The following is an 18,040-nucleotide window of genomic DNA, read 5'->3' on the forward strand; positions in this document are numbered from 1 at the left end:
TGAACATTTCTGTAGCAATTACCAAGTGTAAGGCAATGCCTAAGGGGCCAGAGATAAAAAGAAAAATAAGATGTGGGGCCTGCCCTTGAGAGAGAATTTGGTTTAATAAATCTTATAAAGTGTGAGAAAACAGTTTTCATTTAAGTTTGAGGATGGTGTTGGATGCTGAACTGTGGCATTGGAATTGGATTCTATGGTGATGGTAGTAATAATGCTCACCATTCACTAAATCCTTCAGTTTTCTAGCCACCATGGTAAGAATTTACATGTATTATTTCCTTCAGAGCTCCTCATGAGATATGATTACTATTTTATTCCTGCTTGTCAGCTGAGAAAATTGGGGCTAAGTCAATTAATTTATGTAATGTTTCCTAGCTGGTGAGTAGCAGAGTAGAGATTTAAACAGGTGTATGGTATTACAAAGCCTGTAACTCACTGAGGGGAGCCACAGGAGATGTTTGAGTAGGATAATGATTGATTTGAGCTGTTCTTCTTAAGAATTCATTTGAAGGCCGGGCGCAGTGGCTCAAGCCTGTAATCCCAGCACTTTGGGAGGCCGAGACGGGCGGATCACGAGGTCAGGAGATCGAGTCCATCCTGGCTAATCCGGTGAACCCCCCCCATCTCTACTAAAAAATACAAAAAAAACTAGCCGGGTGAGGTGGCGGGCGCCTGTAGTCCCAGCCACTCGGGAGGCTGAGGCAGGAGAATGGTGTTAAACACGGGAGGTGGAGTTTGCAGTGAGCCGAGATCCGGCCACTGCACTCCAGCCTGGGTGACAGAGCTAGACTCTGTCTCAAAAAAAAAAAAAAAAAAAAAGAATTCATTTGACTACAAGGGTAATACAATGATTAAGGAATTATGCTTGTGAACAGCTAATGAGGACCTAAATGAAGGTAATGGCAATGGGTATGAAAAAGGAAAAGAGGTGACAGATGTCATAAAACTAACTAACTGGATTCAGGGACAAGGAAGAGGGAGAAGTAAAATACAGCTTCAAGTTTTAGGGTCTGCATGTAAGGAAGTAAAGACCAGCAGAGAAGAAATATCCTTTAGGGAGTGAGGTGAGGGGATAGGGGCAGGGAGGCTGGGATAAGTAGTTTAATTTTGTACAATCAAACTTGAGGTGCCAATGGGATGCAGGTGGGAGGGAAAATGCAAAAGTTGAGGTTAGAAATACAAAAGTTGAGCTTGGAAAAGAGGTGATTTAGAAATGGGATTATATTCTACCAGTGGTAGAGAGGTCAAGGAGGACTGATAGAGGCCTTCAGAACCCTAGTTTTATTTTGCTAGAGAAATCATAAGCCAGATTACAGTGTTTATGAAGTGAGGGGATAATAAAAAACAAAAACAAAGGAAGGGTAGGCTACTCTAAAAGAAGTTAAGAGGTAAGAGCAAGTAGTTGGTAGACTAAGAGGCTAACAAGAATGAAGCAAGTTTTGTTTCCTTGAGAATGGACTGACTAAAGAAAGATGATGATTGATAGGGTAAGGTCTTATAGAGAGGGTGGGGCTGCATTAACTCAAGGTGATGACTTAGCTAGGTAAGAGATGCCTGGTGCCTCCTTTGGATCCATCCAAGCTCTTCTCATCTTTTAGATAACCACTTAAATGTCATGTCTCTGTGGAGCCTCAGTCTCTCCTGTAGTTTTCCCCATAGAGGCTCAAGTGTTCCTTATCCCATTCTCCCACTGCTCTTAGTACATACCTGCACTATGGACCAGTGGTTCTCCAACATCAGCGTGTTTCAGGTCATGTAGGGGGCTGGCTAAAACACAGATTACTGGCCCTCATCCCCAGCATTTATGATTCTGTAGATCTGGAGTGAGGCCTCAGAATTTTCTTCTCTGACAAGTTCTCAGGTGATGCTGATGCTGCTAGTCTGAGGACCACACTTTGTGTACTACTGGACTAAACTGAAAATACGTGAGGTGTACAAATAAAGAGCTTGGGAGTTCAAGGATGCACTAGTATTCCAGACCTGGAAATGTTCTAGAAAAAATACTCCAAGAATCAGTCATGATTTAACAGCAGGTAAGAAAGAATGAAATACTTCTTCATGAAATAATAATATTTTGAAGAGGCCATCAACATCATCTCTACAGAGCAGAGGTTTCTTAGGGGAGAGCTATCATAGATGAAGACTTTTTTTTAAATGAAAACCACAGCCATGACTACAATTATACTGTAATCTTAAGGAGTGCCCAGTTGTTATTTGGGGTGAAATAAGTATAGAGCTAGCATACTATGTTTCATTTAGAATATTATTTTGTTATTATTCATAACTTAGATCATTGAGACTGGAAAAAAAAGTACTGTTTTTAAGAGCTGGTTTTATAATTACCATTTTGTCTGCTGCATCTAATTATTCATTTAGGTTTACCTGTCCCTGATAGTTACTGTCCAAATCTGACATAAGCAGATATACTAAATCTCAGGACTTGGATAAATATAATTTTTTCTGTACGTCACTAAAGTGTTAGCTGTGGTTAGCAAATGTGCTAAGTTGCACAACCAAAGGTGCAAAATCCTTCCTGACATTTGCAAGCTTCAGTCATTTCAAGTTTCTTTTATTCATTCAAATGCCCACTAAGCTAACTCGTCAGTATCAATGACAATCAGCTTAGCATAAGCAAAACAACCATTCAGTCATAGCCACACTGTGTAACATGGATATATCAGATACTTTATTCTGACAACATGGTCACATGCCACTAGATGCAAAGTTAAATTAATTAGATATGAGAATAAATAATAAATCATTTTAGTTCCAAGCATGTATAACTTCAATTTTACCATATTACCCCATATAACTGAAATTAGGTTTCTGAGTTGAGATGCGTAAACACACCTATTAATTTTATCAACATCAAATTGACATCTGCTCTAGTCTTTTTGAACTATATGAATCTTTATTTAAAACCTAAAAATCCATGGGAAAGGAAACAAATTCTTCAGGCCTAATAGAATGCAAATAAATTATTCTAGTCTAACAGAATATAAAGTTTGTTGTGAGAACGCATTTCTCTTTGAAATAAAAAGCAATTTTAAAAGATATAGTTGCCCACCTAAGGGGGAATAATCCCTTGAAATATAAGTGATACTGAAAATTCCAAATTGTTGGGATAAGTAGATATTTTGAGAGAACCGAATTGCTTTGTTAGAAGGGAGATATGGGTGTCAGTTTTCTTTATTTCCATTTTACCATGACAGAGTGGTAGTTTTTGAGTAGCTGGGAGATACTCAGAAAAATTACGTGAAAGAAAGCCACTTGTCAGTCTTTTAGGATATATTTGGTTCTGTGTCATCAGAAGGTATTCTGCCCTCTCCCTGGAATCAAGTTGCAAACACGATCCTCAATAGTAATTAGAGCTAAGCGGCAATTACAGGACGTATGATTTGTTCAGAAGCACTGCCTGCCGGCTGTTTCCTAGCACCACATTTCACAGGAGCACCAGGTTGAAATGATGGAATTATTTACTTTTAAATGTAACATCTCATACAGTGCTCAAATGCAGACGTGAACGTGGACTGTAACCTTAAAAACAAAGGTAAGCACTGCTAACTGACCCACATTTACACCTTAAGGAACTTTCTTATGAAATATGTGACAAAATATAAAACAGGTCAAATGAATTTCAGAAAAGATAAAATATCAGAATTAAGACAAATAGAATTTGCTAATTTTGCAATTCCTTTGTCTAATACTGTCTTGACTTTCCTAGCCCGTTTGTATTTCAGTTGTACTATTGAGCCACTGTGCTAACTATAATGATGAGGTAACTGATTTCCCACATTTCTTTAAGCTTTCAAAGTTTGTGTCAGAATAACTACTAGGTAAAAATGAGATTCATGTTCAATCCAAGTATGTTAGAACTCTCTCTCCTTTTTAACTTCTTTTCAGAAAGTATATTTAAGCTGATGATTATACATGTCCAAGAATCCACATTCAGACTGATAGAATAGTGGCTGGTAGCCTGTAATCAAATTGAGTGACATGGGTGATTTACACTCTTGTCACATGATTTTTATGATAGGCACCATTTCAAGTTTTAACGTTCCATCTAGTTCACGTCAAAGCTCAATGGTTTCATGTTTGTTTAGACCCTTGGGCATAGAAATCTCTCTGGAAACCAGGTAAGTTTAGCTTCTCAAGAGGGAGTATTGTCTAAGAGTAGGTATAATTTGTATGTATACAATAGTTACTTGTGAAATTCTCATTTCTATTTTAATGTTATCACTTTATTTTCCCCCGCCTTTTATTTCCTTCACCTTACGCCCCACCTTTTTTTTTTTTTCAATTTTGCCATTTGTAAAACATGAATAAATATATTATTAGAAAAGGATTTACGAACTCTTGGCACCAGGAAGATGTTTTTATCTCATAGTCTCCAGTGGGATTTCAGATGGTTTGAAAAATATTGAAACAGTATTGACTACTTTTATTCTGTCTTATTCATGGGTTAGAGGTATAAACACTGAGGGTTCAGTGGACTTGCAAAAATGAATAGGTTAAAGCCAAAAATGCATTAATTTTTCCAAGGTCTTTGAGACGCTGACGTGTGACCTCTTGGCAGACAACGTTGCTCAGTGGAGTTATTACATACCTGATTTAGAGAAGATATTTTGTAGTGCTAGATTCATTGTGGCCTTTGTTTTCTATGTTTGCTTTTCCTACAATTATTTATCCCAAGCATCATTTTCTTCATCAGAAAAACATGGTATGATCATAAGCCATGTGAAGTTTAGGAAACTACTTATTGTGGTGTGTGTAAAATATATGTAAAAAGCTACTTAATATATGTAAAAGCACCTTATGCTCTCCAATGAAATGATATAGTATTTATATAACCCAGGACACAATGATGAATTTCTGTAAGAATATACCATAAAATTCTTTGGTGCACTCAAGTTTCTAACTTGTCCCTCTCCTTCACATGGAAGGCAGATACCATCATGGGAGCACATAATAAAAACAATCCTCAGTTGTTGCAAATGACATGACTACTGGAGACAGAACTAGAGATATGATCTAATATAATTGTTACATCTTGTCACAGGGACAAACTTGACCTGATACTGCAATAATCTTGCTATTAATCTTTTGATTTATAGAAGCAAATATTGAAAACAAAGCCAATACAATGTAGTTGCAAAATAAGGCAAATGACAAATTTTATGAGTGCTTTCTAGTTCCCTGGAAGTATTATGGTGGGAGCCGAAGAAAAAGAGATGAAACAGACACACAGATAGGTACACAGATGTACAGAAACACAGACAGAGATGTCACATACAGGAGAGAAACAGGAGAGAAGAGAGGCAGAAAAGACAGGTGGGAAAGAGGGAAACTATGGAAAACAGTGATTAGAGAGAGTTCGATAATGAGGATGTTAGAGAAAAGGAGACAGAGATACAAGTCAATCAAAGTTTGGAAAGTTGTAGAGATTGTGCAGTTTGGGAACTTTGGGTTCTTTTGCATTTCTTTGAGCTGGAAGCATGCTTTCTCAAGTTAAATACATTGAGCACTAGTTCCATTTTTGTGAATTGTGTACTTTCCTTTGGTGTCTTTTAAAGCAAAGGGAGCTTAACAGTCTGTTTGAAGTTCAGAAGAGACCACTAGTTAAAACAAATGTCTTAAAAGAAAATATTTCCATTCCTTTGTTGCCTTATAAAGCAAATCATTGAAAAGGAAAATAATGAGTGCTGTGATGAAATGCTCTACTTTCAGTGGGACTTCTTAGGAAGAAGTCATTATGGCCTTGACTTTTGGTGTTCATTATTGGGATAGGAGAGAATCATTTGAGGAGGCAAAATAAAATTCCATATAAAGAATATTATTCAGATTTTAAAAAGAAGATCCTACCATTTGCAGCAACATGGATGAGACTGGAAGACATTATGTTAAATGAAATAAGCCAGAAAAAAAAAAAAATACTGCATGATCTCTCTTATATGTAGATTTTTTTTAATGTCAAATATATAGAAACAGAGAATAGAAAGTTAGCTATCAGAGTGTGGGAGAGAGGGGAATATGGGGAGATGTTGGCCAATATAGGCAAAAGGTAGCAAGTTGTAATTATATAGGATGACTATATCTAGAGATCTAAGGTACAGCATGAGGACAGTAGTTAATATTATTTTGTATGTTTGAAAATTTCTAAGAGTGGATTTTAGGTACTCTTACCACACAACAGAAGTAACCAAGTGAGATAATGAATGTGTCCAATTGCTTTATTCTAGTGATCACTTCACTATATATATGTACATCAAAATATCACATTGTACACCATAAATTTTATATGATATTAAAAAAAGAACCTGACAGTCAAATTGTAAAGCAAAAATTTTGATGACTATGTTTAAAAAAAAAAAAAAGAAAAGAAAAAGAAATTTCATATAAGAAAGTCTGGTACAAAGTCAGTATAATAGTACAAGAGTAACATGATGCACAGGACCAACGCAGCCATTTATGATGAGTCCCTTCATGTGTAGAAAATGCTTGGGTGTTCATTGGAGATATTTTGCATATCGCTAGTGCCCCAGAAGCTGCCTACCTGACTGAAGCAAGTAGTATCAGTTTCTAGGATGTCAGGACAATGGCAGAGTTTCAAGAAGCCAGGCCAACTATTGGCCCAATCTGTTAAATACCCACTAGAAACCTTTTGGAGTACAAGCATTCCCTGAGTCACAGAACATTCCATGTTTCTCAGGAAAAGGGTGAGCTCACATTGTCTTCCAGTTATCCACAGGAGTGTCTGAAGAACTTAGATGCTCTGCTTTACTAGGTTGTTCCTGCTCGTGCAGTTTTTGCTCCACTTCATTTTATAGAGATTTCTGTCATACAATGAAGAGGTGAAAGGGAAGAAAATCATTTTAGGAGTAAGATATTAGGAAATTTCAAACAAGAAATTGCTACTAATTCTAGTCCACTTTGCAAAACTAAGCCAAACTCACTGCTCTTTCTTCCTTCTCCAGATCATCCCTCACCATTTTTTCCCATTGTAGCTCCAATTTTACCCCATACTCACAGTCTCTGCTCACTCTGACCCCGGCACGGCCAGATCAAGCACCCCATGCCAGGTTTCCATGGGGATGGAACAGGCGCTTTCATGCTCCTTGCACAGCAACCTTGGCTGCCAGATGGAAACCATCTCTGCCGCTCCTTGAGTGAGAATGGCTTATTTGCTGATGGAGGACCAAGAGTGGCCTTTTCTATGATGGCCACCGTGGCTATCATACTTTACTAGAATTTGTTATGAACACTCTATAGTGCATTATAATTCTGGTGACTTTGGGATACATGTGCAAAAAGGGTTTAGAGCAGTTTTTACTGTTTCTATTTATTCCAAAGTTGTGCTTTCTGGGATTTTATTACTTTTAGTTGTTATTTTTAACATGGGCAACTGCTTTTGAATAGCTATGAAGTGTTTGGTTAATATTTAAGCTAAAGAAACCTTTTTTTCTCTGCCAAGGCGGGAGTAGAGGGCACTAGCAGAGCAAATATTAACTCTGTTTTCTCAAATTGAACAAGCTTGGGGTAGGGGAAATACCTTTTAAAAAGGATAATTTATATAAACCACTATTCTTTTCTTTTCTCTCCTTTTGTTCCTTAAATGCCACAGCCTAGACATTGAAAGCAGGAACTGAAATTCCCTGAAACTAGGAGAAAAAAACATTATGTGCCCTAGAGCTAGAATTTATAGCAGCAGCTGGGTGCACTGACCTCACAGTTGCTGTATCCAGATCCCTTTAGCCTGGCTCTTAGCGTGAACTGCAGAGGAGAGGCCTAAAGACAGAGCCAGAGTCTAAATAGGCCTGCTGCTTTGATCTCAAATAGAAGGTCTGTTGCCATTACTTGAAAAAAATGTGTCTTCTCAGATAGCATTTTTGTTGTGATTCTGATAGTACTTCAGTATAAAAACCACCAACACAGAGTATGCCAGTGAGTATGCCTCCTACCATGAGGCTATTTAAATTAGTTATATTGATCTGAACAGTATGGTTAAAGCATAGTTGTAATGAACTTTGTTGATCTCTTTTTTTCTCCATTGGGAATATTAAAAGAAGTATTTAAAATGAGGCATTATACTGGGGATTCCAAAAGCAGGGAGGGAGCGAGGGGGACAAGGGTTGAAAGCCTATCAGGTACTATGTTCATTACTTGGGAAGCAGGATAATTAGCAGCCCAAACTTCAGCATCATACAATATACCCGTTATATAAACCTATACATGTACCCTATGAATCTAAAACATACATATATATAATACATATATATGTGTTTTATATATATAATAAAATAACATGAGCTGTTATAATCAATTTTGTGCTGTTTTTTAAACTGGAAAGAAATGTTGGCTTTTGGCCACACTGGCTTTTCTTTCATTGAATTTCTCCCATTAATCATGTTGTTAAAACAGTAAAATTAAAATCTCATTTAATTAAATGAATACTCTCTTTAAAATTTCAGTCAAAATTAAAAAAGAAAACACACCAAATACTAATCTTGAATTTTTTAAGAAGGTAATGATGACAATACATGCACAGACTTAAATATTCAAAACAGTGTTCATGGGCACTGAGCTCTAGGTTTGGTTCTACCATCAGTCAGGTACCCTGGTAGATTAAGCTCTCCAAATCCCATTTTTGTTATGCAAAATGAAGGGTAGATTCCTAAATTATGCTTACCTCTAAAATTTTATTAAATATAATTCTTCTAGAACTATTCAGTGACTTGAGTAACATTGTTGCACTTTTCCTGGGAAAGGTTGTATTTTTTAGGGAGGTTTCCAAAATAAATGATAGTTCTGCACTGCCATTAGGTCTGTAGCATACTGTAGACTGCCATCATAACTGCCAATTGTTAGATTTTATAGACTCAGAGTTCTAGATATACATTTTTCTCTTTGGCATCACTAGAGTCTGTGTTAGTCTCCCCTGTTCACTTCCTAAATTCAGCAAGGAAGCATCAGCATCAGGGACAACAAATAGTTCCTCTGTTTGTAATAGAAAGAGGCTTCAGACTTCAAGAAAGGGTCTTAATGCCATTTAGGAGAGTCACCAGGCAAATGTAGCTCAGGACCATCACCCTAGGTCTTTTTGCCAGTAAATTTCATCAGCCACTGTGACCTCCCAATCCATTCTCGACCTCAGACAATTTTAGTAAAGCCCTGTCTGGAGATAATTTTGGCTTCTCCAAAGACTTAGTAATTTAGAAACTAAGCACATGACATTCCCTTTTGATAAGTCAGGTGTTTAAAAATTATTGCAGAAAACTTGAGAAAGCATTTGTTGGAATACTGTTTTTTCTTCTTTCAATTTCCTTTTTTTGCATGATCATGCTTGATACTATTGGGTTATAAGCTGAGAAACTACGATAAAACAAAAATATTTTAAATTCAGTTTTAACCCTATACATTTATTTAAATTCTTAAATTCTCATACTTTTCAACGCTGCTTTGAAAAAGGATTGCAGCCAATGAAGTATGTCACATGTTTGACCAAACTATAGTTTGTACAGTATAGCAAATAAATCTTATCCATTTTTTTTACAACACTTAAATGTAAGAAATTCAGTCTGTGGGCAAGATATTCAGGTATAAATGAATCACCACTTGGCTGTGCATATTCTATTGCCACAGCATCTGAAAAGCCATCTGTTGCATCTCAGTGAAAGATTCATGGTTTTGTGTAAAAGCTGGCATATTACTACAAGACCCAAAGGACACTGTGGCTTTAAATCCCTCATGATGTGGCTTCTCTGATGTTTTTTGATGCAGCACTTCATTATTGCTTATCAACTTCAATGCAGTGCTCAGAAAGATTTACTTATAAATGTAACATTCTGCCAGGCTGCTGCCATGGTGGCTGCTGTCGGAGCTCTTTAGGGGGAACCCTGAGCTTCCCCAAGGGAAATCCAGGCACGTAACTGCCAATTGTTAGATTTTATAGACTCAGAGTTCTAGATATACATTTTTCTCTTTGGCATCACTAGAGTCTGTGTTAGTCTCCCCTATTCACTTCGTAAATTCAGCAAGGAAGCATCAGCTTTAAAGAGAAATTTTATTTGCTCACAAATCATTTTGAGCAAAATCAAGCTGGCAGTAGAAGAAAAAGAACTCAAAAAGCATCATTGTCATCCTAAAACTATACAAACTTGACAGTATTTGAAGACATTCTTATTGGGAAATTTTGCCTATATTTGTCAAAGCATTTTATTAGAATTAATAACATTGACTACATTTTTTAAAAATTCTGTTAATTTATAACATACAGAAAAGTGCACATAAGTGTGCAGTTGAATGAATGTACACAAATACAGCATACATGTGTAGCTGGCCCCTAGATCAAGGAAAGAACATTTCTGGCGTCCTAGAGACACTCTGAATGCCCTGTTTTAGTCATCTCACCCCCGACCTCATCCCGTCCTTGCTGTGAGGAGAGCCACTATCCTAACAGAATAAATTAATTTGCCTGGTTTTATACTTTATATAAATGGTATCATACAGCATGTACTCCTTTATTTTAGTTCTCTTTTTCAACGTTATGCTTGCAAGATCTATTGGTTGTTGCATGTAAGTATGTGCCATTTGTTCTCATCACTGTGTCTCATTGTATGAATGTTTCATTGTGTGAACATACAAAAATTATTTTCTATTGTTGATAGATTAACTGCCTAATTTCCAGTTTGGGGCTATTATGAAGAATATTGCTATAAGCATTCTCGAACATATCATTTTTGTTAGGTATATACCTAGAAGTGAAATTTCTGGGTCATACGGTATGTATATATTCAGCTGAAATAGATAATGCCAAGTAGTTTTTCAAAGTAGCTGTGGCAATTTACACTTTAATACAGAATTCTAGTTGCTCTGTGTCCTTGTCGACACTTAATAATCTTCATCTTTCTTCATCAAATTGAACCATTCTTGTGGATATGTAGTGATATCTCATTGTAGTTGTAATTCACATATTCCTAACTACTAATGAAGTTAATCACCATTTTTGTATGTTTATTGGCCATTTTAATATAAGCTTTTGTGAAGTGTCCAAGTCTTTTGCCCATTTATCTAGTGTTGTCATTTTCTTATTGATCTGTAGGAGTTCTATATTCTAGATTCAGGTCCTTTGCAAAAAATATTTATTGTGAATACCATCACCCACTCTGTGGATTGCCTTTTCATTTTCTTGGTTGTGTCTTTTTCATACATTCTTACTAAGAGAATATATTCATCAATTTTTTTCTTTTATGATTAGCATCTTTTATTTCCTGTTTAAGAGACCTTCGCTTACTCCAAGGTCACAAAGATACTCTATTTATGGTTTTGGTTTTTGGTTTTTCTATTTTCTGTTTTACCTTTTAATCCAGAAACCCTAAGAATACCTTGAGAGCCTAAAAAATTTTTAACTTCAACATATTCTGTTTTCTCTGTACTTTTTGTTTATACAGTTCCCTCCCCCATTCTTCCATATATACCTCTCAAAACACAAGCCATTCCTCAAAGTTTATCTTAAGAGATATCTCATCTGTGGAAACATTTATGAACCCCATTTATGAACCAGATACAATTTCTTTCTCTCTTGAACCTACTTAACATTTTTTTTGATAACACATGACCGCTGCCATTTATGGTAAGTATTAATAGATTTAATTATTCATGCTCTCCTGGGATATGGCATAATATCAAGGATTGGGAGTAGTTTGTAACCACAGTAACTGAAGCTTATACAACACTGGCTATGTATCAGGCACAGGTTTAGGCAATTTGCGTAGAAAAATCTGTTAGTTTTCCCACACGTCCTATGATATAGCTACTCTTATTTTTCTTAATTATAGAAAAGACAGTGGAGGTATAAATAAGTAAAGTTAATTGTCCAAGGTTGCACAAGAAAGCAGTGCACCAAGGAGTCTTCGGCTTCTAATATATCTGTCTCCTGAGCTGATGCTTTTAACAAATGTAGAACAGTGTTGCCCATGTCATCTTAATTTTAAAAAATTTTAAGGCTTGTTTCCATGCTCAAAAAATTGTGGGAAGAAATTTTTTCTGCCTAGATGTCCACAGTGCCTGTTAGTATATTAAAATCTCTGAGATGTGTTGCAGAAAAGAACTGCTTTAAGCTTTGTTGAAGCAACATTTTCTAAATGTATTTGATGACAGAATCTTTTTCATGCAACAACTTTACATATAACCTACTTTAGGGAATGATGACATGGGCTTTAAAGTCAGATGAACAGGAGTTTGGACCCAGGCTGTACCACATACTGAGTGATTTTAATCACTCTAAACCTCACCTTTCTCATCTGTAAAATGGGAATAATAGTATAAATATCACAGAGTTGCATTATAATTTAATAAGAATAAGGGATATAAATCACTTAGCACATTGCCTGGCATTCAGTAAAATCTCATTAAATGGTAGCAGTTGTTATTATTATTTTCTTATCTTAAAAAGTAAAATAAGTTCTGACACAGTTCATAATCCCTGTAGTTGTTAGCATTGTGCCTTGTTAGTCCCTCACAAGTATTTATTGAATCAAATAACACTATTATCTGCAGAATATTCTTTTTAGATAAATATATTCATTATATATCTTGGTTATTTAAGTATCAGATACTACACTAAGGTCAAATAAGTTTCAACTAATTCCCAATTGAATACTATATCTGTTTGGAGGTCCAGTATTTTCAGTCTCTTAGGTTTATGGTAAAATGTTTCTCCCTCAGCTGGAGAATATATGACTGGACTGTTTCCACCTGTACAATTTGGTGACCATAGCATGGTAGTGAAAAGCAGAATTCAGAAGTCAAATAGCCTGGGTTCTAATTCTGGCTCATCTACATACAAACTATATGAAGTTGGGCTTAGTCTCTCTGTGCCTCAGTTTGTCATCTGTAAAATGGGGCTAATACCTTGTTAATCAGATTGCGATGATTAAATATGTAGAAGTATGTACATGAGTATATGCAAATGAGCATATATACCTACATATTTAATGAACTTAGGATAGTGCCTGCTACATAGTGTGTTCTATAAAAATGTTATCTCTGTTATTGCTATTATGAGACCTTTTCAAAAGCAAAATCCTTTATCAGTCACCTCCCCTATTCATACAGCCACCTCTTAGTGGCCATGCTTTGATAGTCTCTTGGTAAATTATTTTCTTCACCTAGCAGATTAACGAAAGAAAAGAAATGCTGAGAGAAGTGGAGGAGATGCTGTGTTGGCAATTACCCCGATGAGGGAAAAAATATGCAGTATTAGGTGCAACAAAGCTGGGAAAGCAATGAAAAGATAAAACTAAGTTTGGCAGAAAATCTGCAATGCCACTCATTTAAATTTCTTTAAAGAAATCTTTTGGAGTTCTATAATTGACATCGCCTCCCACAATAGGTTTTATAATATGTTAAGTTTTAATTTCAGTACTCACTGATGGGAACATGCATAATAATGGCATAAGAAGAAACTACTCCTGCAGGATATAGAATAGATACAGATTTGATCTCATTCTGCAAATGCTTCTTCATGCGTATTTGTTGACTCTGGCATACTCTTTTGAAGAATGAGGTGTTTTGTTTGCTTCTGTTTTGGCGTATAAAGAAGAGCCACTAGGAAGTCTCAAAGTTGTAATCTAAATGCGCTTTTAAGATTATATAGCTAAAGGCCAAAGACTAAGGCAATAATTTCAGGTGTCATCTGTCCTTAAGTAAGGTTGTATTGTGATGTATTATGACATAATCCATTAACATAATAAGGTACCTATTATGTTACAGAGGCAGTTAGCTGAAATAATAGTTTTCTTATGATCATATTAGGAAATTATCTTTTGCATATTATTGATTTCATAGCTATAGATGAATTAACTTGTATTTTACCATCAAAGTGAAATGTATGGAAGAAAGTAATTGCATATTAATGGAAATTCATGTTCATATGAATACATGGAATTCCATGATAAGTGTGAAACTGGTAGACTAGAGGAGATCCTCAAATGCCTGTGAGACCTCAACTCTGTCTGGTGTCCAGACTCTTGATGCTGTTGTGAGAAGGAATTCAAGGACAAATTGGGATAGAGTGAAAGTACAGATTTATTGCAAAGTGAAAAGTACACACTTAAGGAAGGGGATTGTGGGCATACTCAAAAGAAGTGAGTCACACCACAGGGTTTGGAGTTTCTGTATTTATGGGTTTCTTTAATCAAATGGAGGGATATTCATGAAGATTCCTGTAAAGATGTGAAGATTTCTTGGAGCTGTGTACTACCCATTTTAACACCCAATATGGGTGGTCTGAGAACTGTCAGGACACTGGTGGGTGTGTGATATAGTATGTTAGTGAGAGTAGAATGAGATCCTAGGTGAAACCCAAGTCAAATCCAGCGCCATGTTGGGTCCAGTTAGTCTTAGCCAGCTTGGCCCACACCTTCGTTTTTCAGGGTCTTATCAGCCCCTACCTTATGCAGCTATTTCAACAGTTTTCTTTTCCTAAACATGTGAAACTACTGTCTGGAATTTTCTGTCCTCCTGTGACCACCTTGTATTATTCCTTTCTCAAGAGTGTTAAATTATTCCTGTTAAATTTTTGGAGTATGCATGCTTATATATGTGTATTTCATTTTAGTACAGGAAGTTTGATAAATATATGCATTCAGTGATATGAAAAGTTTTATTATCAAATAGGGTGGAACCCTGTTATGATTTTATTCATCATGACTTTATTCATTATGATATATTCCTGATTACATACTATGTTCTGAAACAGAACTACAAATAGGAGGTGTCTTGTGTAATACTGCCAAATAGTTTATACAAAAGTCAAAGGTTGGTTCTGTCCCATGAGAGTAGCAACTTAATGGGTATATTATATCACCTTTTGTATTGAAATGCCTGATCATTATATTTTCAACCTTTTTTCTTAACAAGTCCTTGACTTTTAGAGAAATTAAGCATTTTCTTTCAGAGTGCAATGCATTTTGGTCAAATTTCTGCTTGTAACTCCTGCTGACTTTCAGGCACCCAGAGGTGAGGACAAAGAATTCTTAGCAGCAGCAGCAGCAGCAAAATCTGAAATACGAAGATAGAGAGATCAGGGCATGAAAGAACTTGTCCAAAAAAATGCACTTTGTCCCTATTTATTTACCATTTGCAAAAACAAGCAATAAGTCCTGGTGAAGTAGTATTAAAAAGTAAGTTTTAAAAGTGAAAACAGCAAGGTTGAGGTGAAGGATTAATGAAAGTATAGTTGATATTTATTCAGAAGATCTACTAGTACTTTAAAACAATCTGTGTTTAACATGGCAAATTGTCATTAAAATGCTAATGAAATGGTAAACAGCTGCTAAGTTTTTTATGCTAATGAGTAGTAACAGCTAAGTAGTTCTCAAGCCTTGTCTTTATTAGCATAGAGATTTGATTGGCTAAGGGGGATCATTGTGCATTCCAATCTTTGTTGATGGAGTAATCTGTTTGTGAAGTTCCCTGTTGCATTCTATTTGATTTGGGTTTGTTAGAACAAAGTGACTCTCACCAGGCCCTCGGGAGCCATGTATTACACAGTATTATCAGAGCCACCATTGTGGGCTTAGAGAAAGAACTTTGCTTCCCTCCAGGAGACTCACAATGGCAAAATAATTACACATTTGTTTATCATTCAGCTTTAAGTAGAATTAGTCTATACCTTCCTTTAGACTTTTAATGACTATAGTAATAATAAAATAGGCTATTGGGCCAACATAAGAACTATCTCTGTTTTTTTTGTTTTGTTTTGTTTTGTTTTTTTTGAGACAGAGTCTCGCTCTGTCGCCCAGGCTGGAGTGCAGTGGCGCAATCTCAGCTCACTGCAAACTCCGCCTCCGGGGTTTATGCCATTCTCCTGCCTCAGCCTCCTGAGTAGCTGGGACTACAGGCGCCCGCCACCTCGCCCGGCTTGTTTTTTGTATTTTTTAGTAGAGACAGGGTTTCACTGTGTTAGCGAGGATAGTCTCCATCTCCTGACCTCGTGATCTGCCCGTCTCGACCTCCCAAAGTGCTGGGATTACAGGCTTGAGCCACTGCGCCTAGCCGATATCTCTGTTTTTTTAACTTAGCTAAGAGTTTAAAGCAAAACTTTTAAAATAAAATAAATATTTTAATAAGTACCTCTGCAACAGTTGATATATTTATATAATACATCATCTTAGATCTACAAGCACTGAAGTTAACATTACCTAATTTGAAGAGTAATGTGTAATTAAATACAGGGTGGTTATATGAATGACAGACTGAGATCAGAGTATTTACTTGAGCATCAGAAAAACAGCAACAACAACAACAGCATTACTCTCAATCTATACTTTTGGCTGGTTCTATTTTTGCTGAGTGCTACTCTGTCTTCCCTAATGGATGGGGCTGACCTGAAGACTTGCCATTACAGATAAATGCTTCAGGCACCCTTCTCTCTTTTTTCTCTTCTGTTTTTAGGATCAATGTAAATGAAGTATGACAGTCCATTAAACACTATTGCCAATAATGTTCTGGAACGATTTGAAATATGACGCAGAGTTTATTAAGAAAATTCATTACCAAAAAAGGATCATTGAAATAGAAAGTTTAATGAGTCTGGTACACTGTGTAAAAGATTGGTGGAAATTTTAATAGTTGGAGCATTATCTCATACTGTTAATTCCTCCTTGAAGTCAATAGGGGATGTTAGGCATATAATTATTGTGTGTTCCTATACAGGCAGGCCAGGAAAAATTGGAACCCTCATACACTGAGAGTAATCATGTAAAATGTTTCAGACCTTTTGGAAAACAACCTGCCACTTCCTCAAAATATTAAGCCATTTAGTTACCAGATGACCAAACAATTTCCAAAATTTGACTCCTAAGTATATACCTGAGAGAACTGAAAACATATATCCACATAAGAACTTGCACATGAATATTCAAAGTAGCGTTGTTTATAATAGCAAAATAGTGGGAGTAATTCAAATGCCTATTAATTGATGAATGGATAATCAAAATTTGGGAAATCCATACAATGGAATATTATTAAGCCTAAAAAATTAATGAAATTCTGTTATGTGGTATAACATAGATAAACCTCAAAAACATTATGTCAAATGAAAGAAGTGAGTCACAAAAGACCACATCACATATTATATGATTTCATTTAAATGAAATGTCTAGAATAGAAATATCTAGAGATAAAGAAAATAGATTAGTGGTTGCCAGGATCTAGGGATATTAGGAGGAAATGGGGAGTGACTGCTAATGGATAAGAGTTTCCTTTAGATGTTATGAAAATGTTCTAAAATTGATAGTGGTGATGGTTCTATAATTGATTTGGGGCCGGGCGCGGTGGCTCACGCCTGTAATCCCAGCACTTTGGGAGGCCAAGGCGGGCGGATCACAAGGTCAGGAGATCGAGACCACGGTGAAACCCTGTCTCTACTAAAATACAAAAAATTAGCTGGGCGCGGTTGCGGGCGCCTGTAGTCCCAGCTACTTGGGAGGCTGAGGCAGGAGAATGGCGGGAACCCGGGACGCGGAGCTTGTAGTGAGCCGAGATCGCGCCACTGCACTCCAGCCAGGGAGACAGAGCGAGACTCCGTCTCAAAAAAAAAAAAAAAAAAAAATTGATTTGGTTTAGCCCAAATCTTATCTTGAATTATAGCTCCCATAATCCTCACATGTTATGGGAGGGACCTGGTGGGAGGTAATTGAATCATGGGGGCAGGTTTTTCCCATGCTGTTCTTGTGACAGTGAATAAGTCTCATGAGATCTGATGGTTTCATAAAGGGCAGTTCCCCTGCACGCACACTCTTGCCTGCCATCATGTGAGACGTGTCTTTGCTCCTCCTTCGCCTTCCACCATGGTTGTGAGGTCTCTCCAGCCATGTAGAACTGTGAGTCCATTAAACCTCTTTTTCTTTATAAATTACTCAGTCTCAGGTATTTCTTCATAGCAGTATGAAAATGGAATAATACAACAACTCTGTTAATATGTTGAAAATAATTGAATTCTACAATTCAGATGAATTGTCTGGTATATGAGTTATAC

The 18,040-nt window shown here is 36.5% G+C and overlaps 1 protein-coding gene across 8 annotated transcripts in view; it reads left to right on the top strand.

The window, feature by feature from the left end:
* The window catches only part of ZNF385B (zinc finger protein 385B), a 439,446-nt gene that overhangs the window by 300,365 nt on the left and 121,041 nt on the right, over positions 1–18,040 (top strand). For 2 of the 8 annotated variants that reach the window (XM_017868267.1, XM_017868269.1), the window contains exon 1: positions 3,365–3,550. The exons of 5 other annotated variants lie outside the window; for them this stretch is intronic. The gene's annotated coding sequence lies outside the window, so the exon portion shown is untranslated. Of the gene's footprint in view, positions 1–3,364; positions 3,551–4,117; positions 4,137–18,040 lie in introns of those variants that run through there. One more of the 8 variants, XM_017868268.1, reaches the window with a different exon arrangement.

The sequence above is a fragment of the Rhinopithecus bieti genome, unplaced genomic scaffold, assembly GCF_001698545.2.
Source record: "Rhinopithecus bieti isolate Rb0 unplaced genomic scaffold, ASM169854v2 scaffold_3062, whole genome shotgun sequence".
Taxonomy (NCBI): Eukaryota; Metazoa; Chordata; class Mammalia; order Primates; family Cercopithecidae; genus Rhinopithecus; species Rhinopithecus bieti.